Source organism: Podarcis erhardii (genome assembly GCF_964252035.2).
Source record: "Podarcis erhardii genome assembly, chromosome: 13".
Lineage (NCBI taxonomy): Eukaryota > Metazoa > Chordata > Lepidosauria > Squamata > Lacertidae > Podarcis > Podarcis erhardii.
This window is the reverse complement of record NC_138502.1, coordinates 37,790,768-37,808,107: the sequence shown is the minus strand read 5'-3', so window position 1 is coordinate 37,808,107 and position 17,340 is coordinate 37,790,768. Positions and strand designations below refer to the sequence as shown.

The 17,340-nt window shown below is 44.2% G+C and overlaps 1 protein-coding gene across 2 annotated transcripts in view; it reads left to right on the top strand.

Annotated features, from left to right (window-relative positions):
* The first annotated feature begins 5,796 nt into the window (after positions 1 to 5,796).
* ACLY (ATP citrate lyase) overlaps positions 5,797 to 17,340 on the top strand; it is a 57,957-nt gene continuing 46,413 nt past the window's right edge. For both annotated transcript variants that reach the window (XM_081837649.1, XM_081837648.1), the window contains exon 1: positions 5,797 to 5,960. The gene's annotated coding sequence lies outside the window, so the exon portion shown is untranslated. The remainder of the gene's footprint in view (positions 5,961 to 17,340) is intronic.

Sequence of the window (17,340 nt, the reverse complement as noted above, 5' to 3'; positions counted from 1 at the left end):
CAGGTTGTGTTCGTTTGCATAGCTGATGTAATGAGAGCAAGCAGGCTTGGGTCAATGAAAGGAGGAGTGAGGAAACTCCTCTTCTTTTGCCAAATGACGCCTCCCCAATCCTCCTCCTCCAGAGTTTTGCAATCCTCCTCTGGCCCGCTTTTGGAAGGACACCAGGATTGGGCCATAAATGCTGCAGGCATTCATCATACGTCCTTATAGCATCTGCACACCCTTCAAGATCTTGCCCAAAGAGTGAGCAATCATTTACACACAGTCCAGTCAACATCAGGCCACTACTTGAGATTTTAACTTCAGAGCAGTTTTGTCATGCTGACACCTTCTGACTGTTACACACCCTTTCCTCAGGCTTAGAGCAAATTCAGTCTCCCCAACTCCTCCTCTCCTGACTTATTTCTCTTTTGCAACCTTCCTCTTGCTTAAGATAGCCAGATCCAAGTTTAAGAAATAAGAGGCAGGTGAATGTGTAGCTAACCAGATATTAGTGCTAAGCCAAAGCTGATTGTGTGTTTAGGTTGATGTTTTGTCCTTCTGTCCCTTGAAGTTGGGTTTTTTTTTTTTTATTTGCACCCCTTTGCAAAAGGGTTGGGTATCTCCAGTGCTTTTTTCCCCCTTAAAAAAATGTTTAAGGGTTACTCTCATTTTCCTACTCATATTGAAATACTGCCCTTCAATGAGGCCAAACTTAGTTTCACAAAATGTTTAGGGATATGCGTACCCCTTCGTCGCCCCAGAGAAAAAGCACTGGGTATCTCAAAAGGAATGTGCCCTTGTTATGAACGCAATTGGACCATTATCCCTTCCCTTCAATGCAGTTGCTCATATTTGGTTAATGGTAGGATTAGTGAGGGTGAAATTCATGCACTGCTTTAGGTTCATGCGCAATCTCCCTGTTTGGATACACATCCCTATCTGTATCATCGTTTATTTACTTATTTATTATTAAAAACATGTCCATACTGCTTCCCCCATCAAGTCTCAGGGCAGCAAGCAGAAATATTAAGATATACAGTGGTACCTCTGGTTAAGAACTTAATTCGTTCTTAACCTGAAACTGTTCTTAACCTAAGGTACCACTTTAGCTAATGGGGCCTCCCACTGCCACTGCACCGCCGCTACACGATTGCTGTTCTTATCCTGAAGCAAAGTTTTTAACCCGAGGTACTATTTCCGGGTTAGCGGAGTCTGTAACCTGAAGCGTCTGTAACTCGAGGTACCACTGTATTTTCTTCTCCTTCTCCTTCTTCTGTGATCACTCGTAGCAGAGTAAGATTGCCTTCCATGAATATATGGTCTTAACAGTGTGTCCGTAGGTGACTGTGGAGGCCAGTTCTGGCTCCGCTCATCTTTCCACAGTGGGAGACATAGGTTTCCTGGCGGGAGTTGATCACGGTGAGGATTTGCGAAACTTGCCTTCCTCTTCGGCTGTTACAGGAAGAGAATGCAACTGAAGAACTAGGACAGAGTAAAACAAAATCTAATGTACTGAGATCAAGCACCAGCAAAGGCTTGGGAGCTCAAAGGTGTTTTTAAGAGACACCTGGATGTCATTACTGTGGATGCTTGCCTAAGCTCAGAGGCAACAAGTCATGCGTTATGTACCACTAGAGCTAAATCAAGACAAAGCCTAATTATGCTGCACTGATGGGTAATAAAACTGCTAGTGCAACACCACAAGTCAGGGCATATTGGCTGGGTTGTCTTGGCAATGGGGACACATTCTCCTCTCCAGAACACAGGCAGAGTGAGCATAATATGAGGGCTTTGCTTGCACTCAGTCACATAGCCAAATCTTATTAGCTATTTGTGGAGATACTCTGGGATACCTAATTGACTAGAATCGCATGGTGAAGGCCTTTCAAGTTAAAAAAATACACAGAGAAGATGGTAAGGTAGCAGCAGACCAGCAGTTCAACTGCCACAGAAAGGTGTCTGAAATCTATCGAGACGATTGGGCATCAATACAGTGGTACCTCAGGTTAAGTACTTAATTCGTTCCGGAGGTCCGTTCTTAACCTGAAGTACCACTGTAGCTAATGGGGCCTCCTGCTGCCACTGTGCCGCTGGAGCACAATTTCTGTTCTCATCCTGAAGCAAAGTTCTTAACCCGAGGTAGTATTTCTGGGTTAGCGGAGTCTGTAACCTGAAGCGTATGTAACCTGAGGTACCACTGTACTGGCCAGTTCATTTACACGAATTAACATCATGGAGATTTCCCTACAAAACTGAACCAAAATGTGTAGGGTTGATTTGTGGTTAGTAGTGAATGAAAGGCATTCTGCACAATGTGTACAAAATGGGAATCATATATTATTCCAGGACTGGAGATATACTACTACTGCACTGGCAAAACAGCTGCCATATCTAATGTGTGCTCAGGCCGGGGGGAAATACAGAACTGGAAAACACAAAAAGAGCTTCAAAAGCAAATAACACACACACACATTAGCATCTTTGGAAACATGTCACAGCACACCAGCCAGGGATCTCACTGCCCCCCATACACCATGCAGGAATAGAGGGAGCCCATCTGGTCAAGCCAGTACTCACATTGCCACACACCCTAATATGCAAGAAATATAGACAACTAGCCACAGGCTGTTAAAGCAACAACGGTCAGGAAATTGCTGGTTTGAACCACACCCAAGGGTAAAAAAGGTTACCCTCCCCCCCCCAAAATACTATACAAGGAAGCCATAAAAATCAGGTAGCAGCAGCAGCAGCAAGGAACACTGTTTGTTCTCAGGGTGTTGCTGGATCAAATCCGTACAGAAGGATTCCTTCCAATTTCCTTGTAGGCACCATTTATTGAAAAAATGGGATGGCTAATGCACACAAACAAATGCACACATGCTCCCAGGGGCAAGGGAATGGGAGGGAAGCCAGTGGGAGAGAAGTTTCCTGTGTTTTTTAAATATATTGTATCTTTGTGAACCACTTAGAAACAATTGTAGTTCAGCGGTATATGAATTGTTTAAATAAATAAAAGTCAATACCCTTAAACGGCTCAGGACCGCAGTACCTCATGGATTGCTGCCAGTGGCGTAGCGTGGGTTGTCAGCACCCGGGGCAAGGCAAGTAATTTGCGCCCCCTAACCCGTGGATTTGCACCCCTAACCCGTGGATTTCCGCCCCCTAACCCTAACCCCCAGATGTTGCGCCCGGTGCGGCCGGCCCCCCTGCACCCCCCACGCTACGCCACTGACTGCTGCTTTCCATATGAACCTACCGGGACCCTGAGATCATCTTCTGAGGCCCTCCTTTGTGTGCCTCCTCACTGAGAGGTCCAGAGGGTGGCAACACAAGAACGGGGCCTTCTCTGCAGTGGCTCCCCATCTGTGGAATGCTCTCTCCAGGGAAGTTTGCCTGACGCCTTCATTATACACCTTTGGGCGCCAGGCAAAAATCTTCCTTTTTAACCAGGCTTTTGGTTTACCTGATCCGACATCCCATGCCCTTTTAAAATGCAGCTCTTTTTTGGGGGGGGGGTGTTATTGGGTTATTGTTATTGTTTTGATTTTATATATTGTGATCTTTTCTGTGAACTGCCCTGAGACCTCCGGGTATAAGGCGGTATATAAATTCAATCAATCAATCAATCAATCAATCAATCAATTGGTCTCAAATAAAGTTGTGCCAGTGATAGTGTCAGGGCTCTGAATTGAAGGGGTACAGGATACGGCGCATGTGTGATCTTCCCCAGTACAGTTCATGCCCTGCCAATGACTCTGCACCTTTTAACCTGTTTCACCAGCATGCATATCTTGAGTTGTTCTGCCAGCACCTCTGCCTGGGCAGTGGCGTATCTGACATTTTGGTTTGGTGTACTGGGGCTTCCACCGAATCTTATTGTGCTGGAGTATCTCCAGTGGTGCTCATAGCCTCCAAAATTTGTTCTAGATACCTGTTTTCTAAGGGCTTGTTCACACTTCCACTTGCCTGCTCCTTAAACCCCCTCTTTAGTGTTCAGCTGGAAATCCAGATTGCCAATTGTTCCGATTGAGCGCTAAAGAGTGGCTTTTCCCAAGGGAGAGCAGCTGGATAAAAGGCAGTGTGGAGGAGTCTTAAATTGGAAGTTTGGGCTGAGATTAATAAAGTTTTCACCAAGGAACAGGTGGGTGTTAGGCCTGGGCACCCTACAGTCAATAACTGTGTGATTGCCCAATACACTTTGCTGCCTGAGGCGAAAGGACAAGATGGCACCTCCTCTACTGATGGTGGGCCAGAATTTCCGCTGCACCTGAGAGCTGCCTCACTCTGCCTAATGGTGGGGCTGGCCCTGTGTCCGCCATCTGATGAATAAAATACATAGATAAAACAAATATATGAATAATAATCAGAAATTGTATGTTGCACAATTGCAGCCTAAATTATAAACCGATAAGGGGAAATGTTCTCAGAAGCACTGGGAGTTGTCACGTGTCCCAAGGAACTCTAGCTTCTGCATGAGCCTATAGTGACCCATTTTATAAACATAATTATACATTTGAATCATAAAATTGCAGAGCAGCACCAGATGTAGGGTGGTGTGGGTGGTTCCCTGCACAGGGCACCAAGCTAAGGGGGTACAAAATAACAATAATAATTAAAAAACCTGTATTTATAGGGGTAAATATATAAGTAAAATAATAATAATGATAATAATAATTTTAAAACCTATATTTATATGGATAAATATACAAGTAAACATAGGGGAAAACTGTACCAAAAGGAATTGTTGTGAAAATAAAAAATATCTGGGGGAGAGGGCTGCCAAATTTTGTCCTTGCTTAGGGTGCCCTATTACCAAGTCCACCCCTGTTGCAGAGTTGGAAGGTACCCCAAGGGTCATCTAGTCAAACCCCAGTATTCAGTTTCCACTTTTTTTTAAAAAAAACGATAATTTCACTTTAACAAAAAATTAAAAGTAACCCACATGGGCATAACCTCAGGGGAGGCAGGAGGGCAGGCTGCCCCCCTCCAAATCAAATAAATAAATAAATTTAAAATACTTAAATAAAAGTAGAAATTGTGGAAAGATTTTGACAGATTTTTCTGAGCGCTTGGGGTCAAAAGGAAGTAATTTAGAAGTGTTCTTGAGACATTTCATTCCAAATCTGCTCGACAGACCTGGATGGAGGATGTTGACAGGTGTCTTGCTCCCACAACATAAATCCTGCCTACGCCCATGGCAACCTATTTACATTATTTTAAATAAAATCGAAATGTGGTTGCTTAGCCTCCCTTCAAGTGTCCCTATTTTCCAGGGACATCCCTGATTGAGAGAAGCCAGTTTCTGATTTGATCCTGGAATGTCCCATTTTTCCTTAGGACGTCGCTATTTTTCATTGGAGAAATGTTGGAGGGTTATGGAGTTATCCGAGCCGTCTGAAGGCAATCCTGTGCAAGGAAGTTTTTAAAAAAATATGTTTCATGTTTTATTATGTTTTTATATATGTTGGAAGCTGCCCAGAGCGGCTGGAGCAACTCAATAAAATGTGTGGGGTATAAATAGTAAAATTATTATTCTGGAATGGGAAGTCCCTATTTTCAGCGGAGAAATGTTGGAGGGTATGAAACACCCGTCTTGTTAAGTTACAGTAAGGCAAGTGGGAGCCGGCAGATAGGGAAAACTACAGCTCCCAGAAGCCTTTGCAACTCCTCCTCCCCAAGCATCCCCGACCGCCAAGCATCCCGTGTTCAGCTCGCGGGCGGTGAGCCAATGGGCGAAGTCAGGCATCGCTCAGGCAAGCAGCACGTGGGGGCCATGCTGCCCAATGGCAGGGCCGGGAGTGCATCTAGCCATATGAGAAGAGGCAGAGAAGGAGGAGTGAGCCAAAAAGAGGGGAAGGCGACGGGAAGCGAGGGGAGAGAGAAAGACTCCGACAAGAAAGCAGCAGCGGGGAGCAGCAGCTTCCGAAGTTGGGAAAGGCCCGGGGGAGGGAAGAAGGACAAGGCACTTTGCAGCAAAGGTAAGGGGAGGGAGACATTGATAATAATAATAATAATAATAATAATAATAATAATAATAATAATAATAATAATGCAAACTCAAATGAATAAATGCATCTGTTTATTTCCATCGCCTCGTTCTCCGCATGGATGCAATGGGAGTAAATATATATATATATCATTGCATCTCCTGGGCTGTCAAGGGAAGCGGGGAAGAAATGATTTCAGAGGAGCATTTTTCGAGAACGAACAGGGACCCATCACTTTCTCCCCACCCCAGCATCCCTGCAAGAGGTCCTAGAGAAAAGCAGGGCCCCTTCACCCCAGTGAGTTTACCTATTGCTAGTTTTAGATTGTAAAGTCATCGGGGCAAATGCCTGCTCGGTTTTCTCATTAAAACTGAGTGTAAATCTTGGTTGTTAAACTTTTTTTCTTTAAACACAATGCACTTGGCACAATTTTAATAACTAGTCTTCCATTCCGTCTGCTTAGCACCAGAAGTGCATCACTGTTTTTATTTCCCGAGAATACATCTATGCACCAGGATAGAAGTGAATTGTCTGCTCCCCCTGCCCCCCCTCCCACGCAGAGGGGTTGCAGCCAAATTATTTGGGCGAAATATTGTCAAGAACATTGGAGGTCTCGCTTGTTCCATCAGCCCTTGATAGGATTAAGATGACAAAGGGGTAAGACTTGGGTGGAGAAAGGAAGGTCTGAAGTTTTGAACTTCAGAGACCTTCAGAGGGAGAAAGGGATACCTGCTTAGGTGTGTTTTGGAAGAATGGAAAGTTGAATCAAGAGAGAGACTTTCCTCCTTTTCATAAGTGCTAGCATGTAGGCATGACCTAGTGAAACTGACTGCCACAGGTTCAGGTCAGAGACATGGAAGTACTTGCACAGCACATAATGAAATTACGGAATGCTTGGTCACAACATGTGGTCATGGTTGATAACTTTAGATGGCTTTTAAAAGGTTTAACAAATCTTGTGGAAGTTGGACCTGGCACTGGATATCAGTCTTAAGAGCCAAAATAGAGTCCATATTCTCAGGCAGTGTTGCATCAGAGATGTTTGGGAGCAGAACAAAGGAGGGCTTAATGTGCCCTTGTTGTGGGCTTCCAAAAAGCTACCATTGTGGAAAATAAGATGCTGAACTACACAGATCTTATACCTTGATATAGAATGCCATTCTTGCTAAATTTTACCTTACCATCCTAAATGTAACTGGGAAATCAGTATGGTGTGATCGAATCAATCATCTGCCAAAGCTTCCTTTGGTTCTTACTGAGTTTTCTTGTTTTGTTAATTCTTTTAAGGAAAGGTGTTGTAAGTCCTTTGGCTTATCAGGTAACAGGAGATTAGCAAGTTTAAGAAATCATCATTACCATCTCCTCCCCTGGCCTTGCCACACTTTTGTCAAGTCTTTTGCCTCAGCTGTTGACTTCATTTTGTCTCTGGGCAGATCATATTCTCTCTTGATAGTTTTCTGTAGGTCCTACAGTGTTATGTCGGCATGAGCTAAATGTTAAAAAAATAATAAGACAGCAACATGATAGAGAGCATAGGACACAGGAACCTTTAACTCAAACAAACACATATTTCACTACCCACTGAGAACGCCCATGTTATTTTTGCTGTTAAGGATATATGGAGCTGCCTCATGGTGACTCAAAACAATGGCTTAGTATTGTCTCCTCTGGCTGGTAGCTGGTCCACCAATGTTTTGGGCCAAGATACCTTTTACAGCTCTGCGATGGCAGATCATTTTTAATTGGAGACTTTGGGAATTAAACCTGGAATCTTCCACATGTGGTCTTTTCCCCTTAGTTGTGACCCCCATCTCAGAGGACCCGAGAGACTGTTTTCTTTTTACTGGAAGAGTTTATGTGTAGTAAAAAGGCAAGAACATTGGTCAGTGATCCAGTCTGAGAAAATTGGAAGGCTTACGGTATTTAAAGGGCAGGTTATTGGTAACAAAATATTCCAGAGCCCCTATGATGAATATCTTGCCTCCATCAAAGCAATGCCACTCTCTGCTGTTGGAGTTCACGTGGGCTAAACAAGCAGGTACCAAACAGAGAATTCAGGGTGAGGGGGTAAATATTATTGAGATTTTACTTAGCTGACCTCTGGTGTATCATGTCGGAGACATCAAAGTTATATTGACATGTAAACCTGGGAAATCAAGAAAAACAGCTGAAAATTCTGCTGGCCAAAACATTATTCTATAGAAGTCTGGGTGCTCTTTTGGTATATATCAGTATTTCACATCTCTAAGTCGAACAGTGGTTTGTTTTCTTTTACTGTAGAAAGAGGACTGGAGTGTATAATTAATGATTTTGGGAGTTCTTTGAAGGATGTTCTGGACTAAAGTGTGTGGGTAGGTTTTGTAGTTGTAGATCAGAGGGGCATCAGGATTATTGCTAAGTGCTTAAGCCCAGGCTGCTGACACACATTTGCAAGTGCTAATTTATTTGTACAGGAGCCTCTGGAGAAGTTAAGTTGGTAGCTGGGTGGGGTGGGGGTGGGGGAGTCTTACCAACATACTGCTTTGGAGGATCCCCAACTGCCTTATAAGCAAGATTAAAATATTTTTAAAATGGGGGGGGGGGAGTAGGTCAGGAGACATGTAAAAACTGCAGGGTTTGGGCCCCCTGAGACCCACCACTTTTGTCTGATCTTCCCATATGCCAAAGCAACCCAATAATGGGGCCGGAGGGAACCATGAGGTTATGAAGTCCGACACTGCAACCCAGGCTTTCTTGTAAGTGTGCAGTTTTGACCTTCTTTTAAGCAGCAAATTGGGAGCTTTCAGAGATGCTCTGTTTCATTCAAATCAGAGGCTGGGAACCTGGTTCCCTCATGTTGTTGGACTACAACTCCCATCATCCATGACCACTGGCCATGTTAGCTGGGGCTGATGGAAGTTGGGAACCCAGCAATATCTGGAGAACTGCAGGTTCCCAGCCTCTGGTTTAAATGCTCTAGTTTTCAGACCATAGAGATGTTTGGAGGGACTATTCCAGTGTTAAAAGCTTGAGACTTTATATAAACGATTCCTTCCCACCACCGTTTTTAAAAAGCACAAAATGTGTTCTGAGACATTCTGACATCCAGCCAGAGCCCACAAACCCAAAGTGCTGCTTAGTTTTCTTAGCTTATTGTAAGTAAGATGAAAGATGCACTTTTAACTCACAGGTTCGTGGTATCTGTGCAGATATGAGGGATTTTAACTGTGCAACTGAGCAGCTCTTTACACATGTGTGTTATTTAAAAAATGGGAAAAAATAAGAATGTAGGCAGGCTCCATTGAAATCCATGGTTTGTTGGTTTCCCTCTCCCTCGCCTCATGTCATCTTTCACTGACTCCAATCGAAGATGGATTGCAGCCATAGATTTCAGGTATGACCTGTGTTACGAAAGCACAAAAATGACAGACTCAGCCTGCTTGAAGCCATGCGTTGGCTTCTTTAATAAATCAGAGTGAATAATGGGGAAAGCTGATCTTGATCAGTGTTTTTGTGCCTTGGCTGGCACCTTCCCACCCACTATCCTCCGCTAATCCAGAAGGAGACCTGTCTGTTAAGTACCCGTTGAACTTTATTTACAAAGCAAAGAGGGCAGATTACTGGGGTTGGCTAGGCTGCATAGTTGGGACTGCAGTTTGCTTGCCTTCTGAAGGTGGCACACGCTTGTAGAAATTACAGTTTTTAAAAACCTGGATCCTTCTGCAGTCGGATGGCATAACATTTGGTGTAACAGTGGTGATCTGTTGTGCTTCTTAAGCTTCTTGGTCAGTGTCATTTTAGTGCTTTCCCCCCCAATTGTCCAAAGGGAGAATTAAGGTCAAGGGATTAGGTGGTAGAGAAGAGGAAGGACTTTGACGTTTCTTTTCCTGCGAGTTCTGTTAGGAACCAGTGTGGATAGCTAATCAGTGCTAGGGCATTGAGCCCTGTGCGTCGGTCCATATCTGATCCCTTGCAATGGCTGTGGCCTGTCTCGTCTGAAGACCCGTTGCTGGGGAAAGTGCTTTAGTCCTCATGCTCTCATTGCGGGCTTTCCATAGGCCGTGAGAACAGGATCGTAGAACCATAGAATCCAACCCCCTGCAATGCAGGAATATACAGCTGTCTCTTATGGTGATTGAACCTGCAACCTTGATATTATCAGCCTCATGCTCTGAGCTTTTGGTCTGATGCAACAGGGCCCTTATGGGTGTAGTGCTCTTACATTACAGACACAAAGTCTTCCTGAATACCAAGTCTGATGCTTTCTTTGTCTTGGGCAACAATGAACACTTAATCTCTTGCTTTGCTCTCCTTATCTGTATACAGGAGACAGTGGATAGGAATTGAGGTTAGCTGTGTTGTCCTTCTTCCTAAGTGTTGGCTAAACTGTCACTGCAGACTCAAACTGGCTGAATACAACTGGTTAGTTTCTTATGGGGTGTTTCCATTTTGATCGGCTGGGTGGTGGTCATTATGGTCTAGATGTTGGGGAAACTGTGAGTGAAGGCAGTAGAGGATGGAGCACTTCTTAACATTTGCATTATTTTCTGTGCTTTAACCAGAATTCTTAAGACACTCCTTCTTTTGGTGTGTTAAATTTACTATTATCTGTCCAGGACTTTGGGATGAAGCAGGTGCCTACCTGCCTTTTATTATCAGTCCGCACTACAAGATGCATCAGTAAGTGTAGAAACACGTGGTATTTGTCATGATTTTCATTATTTATTGGTCCAAACAATAATTTAAAAGACCTTGAAATATGTTTATTGTGATGGAACTCTTACATCAATCAGGTAGAACAGGCACTGATCTAGAATAGTGGTTTTCAAGCTATATTCCTGGGTGCTTAGTGGTTCCTTGCCAGGCAATCCTGTACATGTTTACCTAGAAGTAAGTCCTGTTGGCTTCAATGGGATTTACTCCCAGGTAAGTGAGTATAGAATTACAGCTTTAGGAGCTTATTGGAGGTTCTGCAATGGTTGACTAACCATTTAGTTTGGCAGCATATGGGGGGCTATCAGTGTTCAAATTTAAAAGGTAAAAGGACCCCTGACCGTTAGGTCCAGTCGCGGACGACTCTGGGGTTGCGGTGCTCATCTCGCTTTATTGGCCGAGGGAACTGGCGTACAGCTTCCGGGTCATGTGGCCAGCATGACTATGCCGCTTCTGGCGAACCAGAGCAGCGCACGGAAACACCATTTACCTTCCCACCACAGTGGTACCTATTTATCTACTTGCACTTTGATGTGCTTTTGAACTGCTAGGTTGGCAGGAGCAGGGACCGAGCAACGGGAGCTCACCCCGTCGCGGGGATTCGAACCGCCAACCTTCTGATCGGCAAGCCCTAGTCTCTGTGGTTTAGACCACAGCTCCACCCGTGTCCCTTGTTCAAAATTAGCCGGGTGCCTTTTGCACCTGGCTATTGGCCCCTTGCAACTAAGTGAATATGCATGGGCTCCAGGATAGTGCCTGACATCTCCACTATCTGGAGATGCATGCCTGGGAATCATTGGTTCTTGACTGTTTTCACACACACATCCTGTAGAATTCTATCAGTTACGTTTTATCTGCACAGTCAGAATGAATTTCAGGAACAAAAATGCTTTTTTCTGTGCAGCCTGAGCAGGGAACAACGTTATAGTTAATCGTTGTTGTTTGTCTTCATTTACCCTACCCCACTGCCCTACATTATGAATGGCCTGTATCACCATTAAGAAAAATAGGTTGGAATGGGATCAAGTGACTTGTCTTCTTTAAGTTCTCCAAGCTCTTAACTTAGCTCAAGGTTGTCTTCTGAACCAGCCAGGTGTTGAACTGATAATCAATCACAGCCAGTTCATCGTTTGAAAATCCAAGACTTGAGAGCCACCTGGCCCCAAGATGGCAACCAGACATTCCGTTTGGGCGACTGTAACCATGGTTTAAGGAGCCATTTGGCGCCTAACTTATACAGTATATCTTGAGTTCCTAACACTGTTTCTAAACCTGGCTTATACCTGCTGATTGGCTCTACCTGTAGGGCCTAGGAAAGGTTATTGTAAGGCTTGCCTTGTTTGTTAGGGAGAAAATGTTCAATTGCATCGGGGAAAGGAATGTTTCGGCAATTAGGTATTGGGCAATATTTAATATTCCAATCCTTTTGCAAGCCAAGATCCTGTTCCCAGTATTTGCAGAGGGGCAAAAGTGACGGAGGAAGCTCAACTGCTGACGTAGTCACGCTTTGGCTGAGCTGGCCTCCTGTCTGTTAGCACAAGGCAACTTGCCAGCTGTTACACCTTTTTGTGGAGTCGAAACCCCCGTTGAGAATGGCAGCTGTTCTGCCTGAGATCAGGCAAGCAGAACAAGGATATGTAGTCCTTCCTGTGCATTTGACAGCTACTTGAGGAAGGTTTTGAATATTTATGGTTGATGTGGCATTTTGTCATCTTGCTTTAATTAGCTTTTTTTATTCCTTTTAAAAATAAAACCTTATTGTATGCTGAGCACCAATGGGGAGATTGCCTCAGAGTGATGAAGCATGTTACTGTATTTTTCGCTCTATAACACGCACCAGACCATAACACGCATGTAGTTTTTAGAGGAGGAAAACAAGAAAAAAAAATATTCTAAACGAAATAGTGGATATATGATTTTTGTGGTTCATGCTGTGGCCACAGACATGTGATCTGACAGTGAGTTTGGAGTAGCCCAATGCAAAAATCCTGAGGATCCATGCGGATCCATGCTTTGTAACCATGGAGGAGGGAAGGAAGGGGAACCATGGATCCTCTGCTCACGACTGCAGCTGATCCCCCCCGCCACCCGCAGGCATTCACTCCACAACACGCACAGACATTTCCCCTTACTTTCTAGGAGGAAAAAACTGAATGTTATGGTGCAAAAAATACGGTAATTTATGAGAGCAGGAAGACAATAGCAATTCCTCCAGTCCATTTCCCATTTAATCCATAGACATGCATGGTCATTCCTGGACCCACTTTCAGGGAACCTAAACTGAACATCTCTCCCCTGTATGACTTAGCTCACGTAAGTGTTTTGCTAGCGGTGCTTGCATTTTATTTATCTGCTCTTAGAACATTTTTTGTTTGCGCTTCTCTGCAAACCCCCCTCCCCCCCCAAAGAAAAAAGTTATCCTTTTTGATGGATGCCAGGGGGGAAGCTGCTGTGGAGCGATGGCGCATATTAATGTTACAAATTTGGTCAGAGGCAGACAGAAAAGCAAATGGCAGGTGCAAGGCCAACAGCAATGCTTTTTTTACTCAGCAAAAGCAGACACTGAGACGGCTGTTTTGCATGAAGACTTTTGTGAAAGCAACTGAAATGTGGCAACCTGTAAAAGGGTAAAAGAGTGCTGGGAAATAATTCAAAATGAATTGAAAAAAATGTTTTAAAGTTCTTTTCCAAAACAATCCAGAGTCCTTTTTGTTGGGGATAATTCAGACTGAAATTCCCAGGTGTCCAAAAAGGTTATTTATGTATGCCACTAATGCAGCCTGGGTTTTGTTAGCCCAAAGATGGAAAAAAAGTGAGGTCCCAATCAAAGAAGAATGGCAACTTAAGCTGATGGAATATGCGCAGCTTGCAGACCTAACATACAGAATAAGACAGGCTTCCTCAACCTCGGCCCTCCAGATGTTTTGAGACTACAATTCTCAGCATCCCTGACCACTGGTCCTGCTAGCTAGGATCATGGGAGTTGTAGGCCAAAAACATCTGGTGGGCCGAGGCTGAGGAAGCCTGGAATAAGAGAACAAGAAAAACATATGTTTGAAGAAGATTGGAAAATGTTTGTTGAATATTGGGGGGGGGGGGGATTGTGTACACTTGAAAACGTTGGCAGCATTAAGATAAATTCAACAGTGTACACAAGTTTTGATGAATGTAATAATGGAATACTGAATGGTTTAGTTATGTAAAATATGCAGGGATTTATGACAGGCGAAATGAACCATGGAATACTCATGTAAAACACACTGATTCCCGGACCATCCGTGAACCGGATTTAAAAGGCGATTGTGCTGGATCCGGCCCCCGGGCCTTAATTTGCCTACCCGTGCCCTATATGATGACCTGTTTTTACATGAGTAGAATGTGCCCTTTTATTTGAAGTGCATCTCTGGGTTATTTGTGGGGCATAGGAATTCATTCATTATTTTTTTTCAAAATATAGTCCGGCCCCCCACAAGGTCTGAGTGACAGTGGACCGGCCCCCTGTTGAAAAATTTCGCTGACCCCCTGAATAGGGTGACCAAAGCAGTTTCTGATACTCAGGAACCTTGCACAAGAAGGGTAATCTTTGGTTAGGACCCCTTGGTTGGGGGTCTGTGTGGCCCCCATGCAGTGTAGGAGTTAGAGGGGAAAGTGGAGTTCATTGTATGGAATTGCTTGTCTTGTCACGCTCTTTGGAACTGCTCCGATCTCCCTTCTTCCTGTCATGCTCCCCTGCCCTTTTCTGTCAGATTCGGAGCGCTATTTGACAACAGCGTCTGGAAGATTGATGTGACCTCTGTTCACAGAAGACCTTTGAGAAGCAGGTCTCTTGCAACATTCCAGGGGCGAAACGAATCCTTTGCAAGTTTTTCATGCCTACTCCTGAAAATGAAATGGAGACTTGTGTCTCTTTCAGCGCCATGAGAAGTAGCAAGTGTTTGTGGTGGGTGGAGGTCTTCCAGAATAGGGAACTGGGCGCAATTCATTCTCTCCCTACGCTGGCAAAAGGTGGGTTGTACCCAAAGCAGGAGTGGGGAGGAGTGAAATGATGGGGGCATGCACCCCTCACCCCCAGGATGGGAAGGTGGGCCTGAAGAAATTAGACATACCTTCAGTTCAGAGATGCGACAGAATTGACTGCCCTCAGAGGAGGCACAGACAGAAAAGTGATGTGTGCCGAGAGACAGGAGGCAAACTTCCCTAAGGGCAAGTAGTTCTCTTTCTTGCAGCTTCTAAGGCTCTGTGCACAGCATTTGAAGCTCAACCCCTCCCAAGAACCCTGGGAATTATAGTTTACTCCCAGTGGAATTCCCAGCACCCATAACAAACTACAGTTCCCATTTTTGAGTGGTAGGGGAAACATGCTTTAAATGTACGGTATGTTGTGTGCACAGCCTAAGAGTAACGTTGCTGTTTTTAGTGAAGCGTACCATCACCTTTAATTCAGAGAAAAGTGTTCCTCTGCTGCCAGACATTGGGAAGCTGAGCGCTATGGGAAGATGGAAATGTTTGAGAGTTGCACAGAGGTCTTCTGTGTCTTTAGCAGGTGCATGGCAGACATAAACCTGGCCAACACAGTCTTTTTCAGCTTGGCACTATGGCATTTGGGAAAATGCTGTGCTTCTGGTGTGGGCAGTGATGACCAAACTTGCCTTGCCAGCTGTTTTGGGACTACAGTTCCCATCATCCCTCACCACTGGTCCTGTTAGCTAGGGATGATGGGAGTTGTAGTCCCAAAACATCTGGAGGGCCAAGTTTGGCCATCACTGGGTGTGGGGAACCTTTAGCTGCCAGAAAAAGATGGCAGCCCTTGGCTGGGGGGCAGGGAGTATCTTGGAACTCTTTTAGAAATCAAAGACTCTCTAGCCTTGTTCAGGTGTTCAAAGAATGTGTGAGGACACCCATGTGCACACTAGCCTCCCACTTCTAATGTCTCCATCTCTTCTGCCCCCCAAACTCATGATCTTTGAATCCCCTAATGGGGCTTCTGTAAATGCATGCTTATTGTGGGTTTATTCTGGCCTCCTTTGGGAATAAGAATGCAAGGCCAGCCTTTATCTTAAATGCTCAGTTAAGGGTGGATTTGCTTCATGTGCTTGGGTCTGTTTTCATCCTGGCATCTTGATGGGGTTTCTTTTAGTTGTGGCTCCAAAATGCATCCATGCAAAAGCTGGCCCTGGGCCTGTTGGAGAAACAAGTGCTTTGGCGGATCTCCCTGCCACATTTGGGTGCTGTTGAGAGTGTGCAACTGTGAGGCAGATGAAGGTGATGGACTACATGGAATTAGCGGAAATGACTGGTAGGATCCGAGATCAGGGAGAAGAGTCAGTGGAAGAAGACTGGAAGAAATTTAAAGACTATTTACAGAGACATTGCAAAATTAATGAATGTTAGAACAATGTTGGATTGGAACTAAGTGGTTTCTAGCTGTAATGGGTTAAAAGAATATGAAAAAATGGGTTTATATAAGTAAAAATTCAAGATTGTAATAATTTAAAAATAAGATTTGGGTAGCGTAAAGAGGGAAAGAAATTGTTGAATTAATAATTTGATTTGGAATACAAAGAAGGGAGGTATGAGGAGGTCCGAGAAACAAGTTAATGAAAAATAATGTGATGGAAAGATTGATTGTTTTTAACAATTTTTATTTTGTATTTTTTCTTTTTCCCCCTTTTTTTTCTTTTCATTTTTTGTAATGTAAAAACCTTAATAAAATTTTTATATATAAAAAAAGAGAGTGTGCAACTGTGGCTTTCAGCAGAGAGCTCAGTGTGACTAGGGATGCTGGATGTGTCCATGTGTGGATGTCCCATTTAAGAAAGGGAAGGATAGCAGGACCATTTGTGGCTGTGTTGACTTTTCAGCTAGCTTGGTGGCCTAGGTGCTGTGGAAGTGACTCTGCAGCAGTGCGTTTGACAGCAAAGGAAAGATGTAGTTTGCGGGTATCTGATTGACTCATGATCTCTCTCCTTTTAACTGCACTGGCCTGGTGCATTAGTGGCAGGGCGTCTGTAGCTGATCTCAAAGGCCAGGGAAGAAGAGTTGGTCTGATTTCTGCCTTTTTGCTGCCCTCTGTGAATTAAAATACTGTGTGTCCTTGTCGGTCTGCCTCCTTCATGTCATATCGTATGCTGTTCAGCATAACAGTCGTCCGTCAACTGAGCAAGGGGTGAGCGGGATCCTATTTTCTCATGTTCTCACTGTCGAGAGAAGTCTATCATTTCTTTATTCTCCCCATGTACAACTCTGTGCTCTGAGATCCAAAGCTGTCTTTGTGTGTGTACACACTGTCTTCCCTTGGAGCAAAGATAATTGATTATCTGTCGCCGGTTACATGCATAAGCAATTGACAGCCTTCATTGGGTTTGTCTGGGCATGTTGAATTGCGAGATTTCTCGGATTTATCATCAAGAAAACCACTCTGCCAAGAAAGCTCTACCAGGTGATTCCCAACTTCTGGTGGCCGGGGGACCCTTCGCTTTCTTGCACAGCAAAAGGTTTCTCCTGCAGTGTGAAAAACTTTATAATATCCTTGCCTTTCCAATGGAGCCTTCTTGCTATTATTCTATGTGTATTGCTCCTCTGAGCTTGCTGCCTGTTTAGAGAAGAATTACGATGCAAGCAAGCCTTTCTCTACAGAGATCCAACAGGATGGGGGTTTGGAATGATAGACATCTTGAAT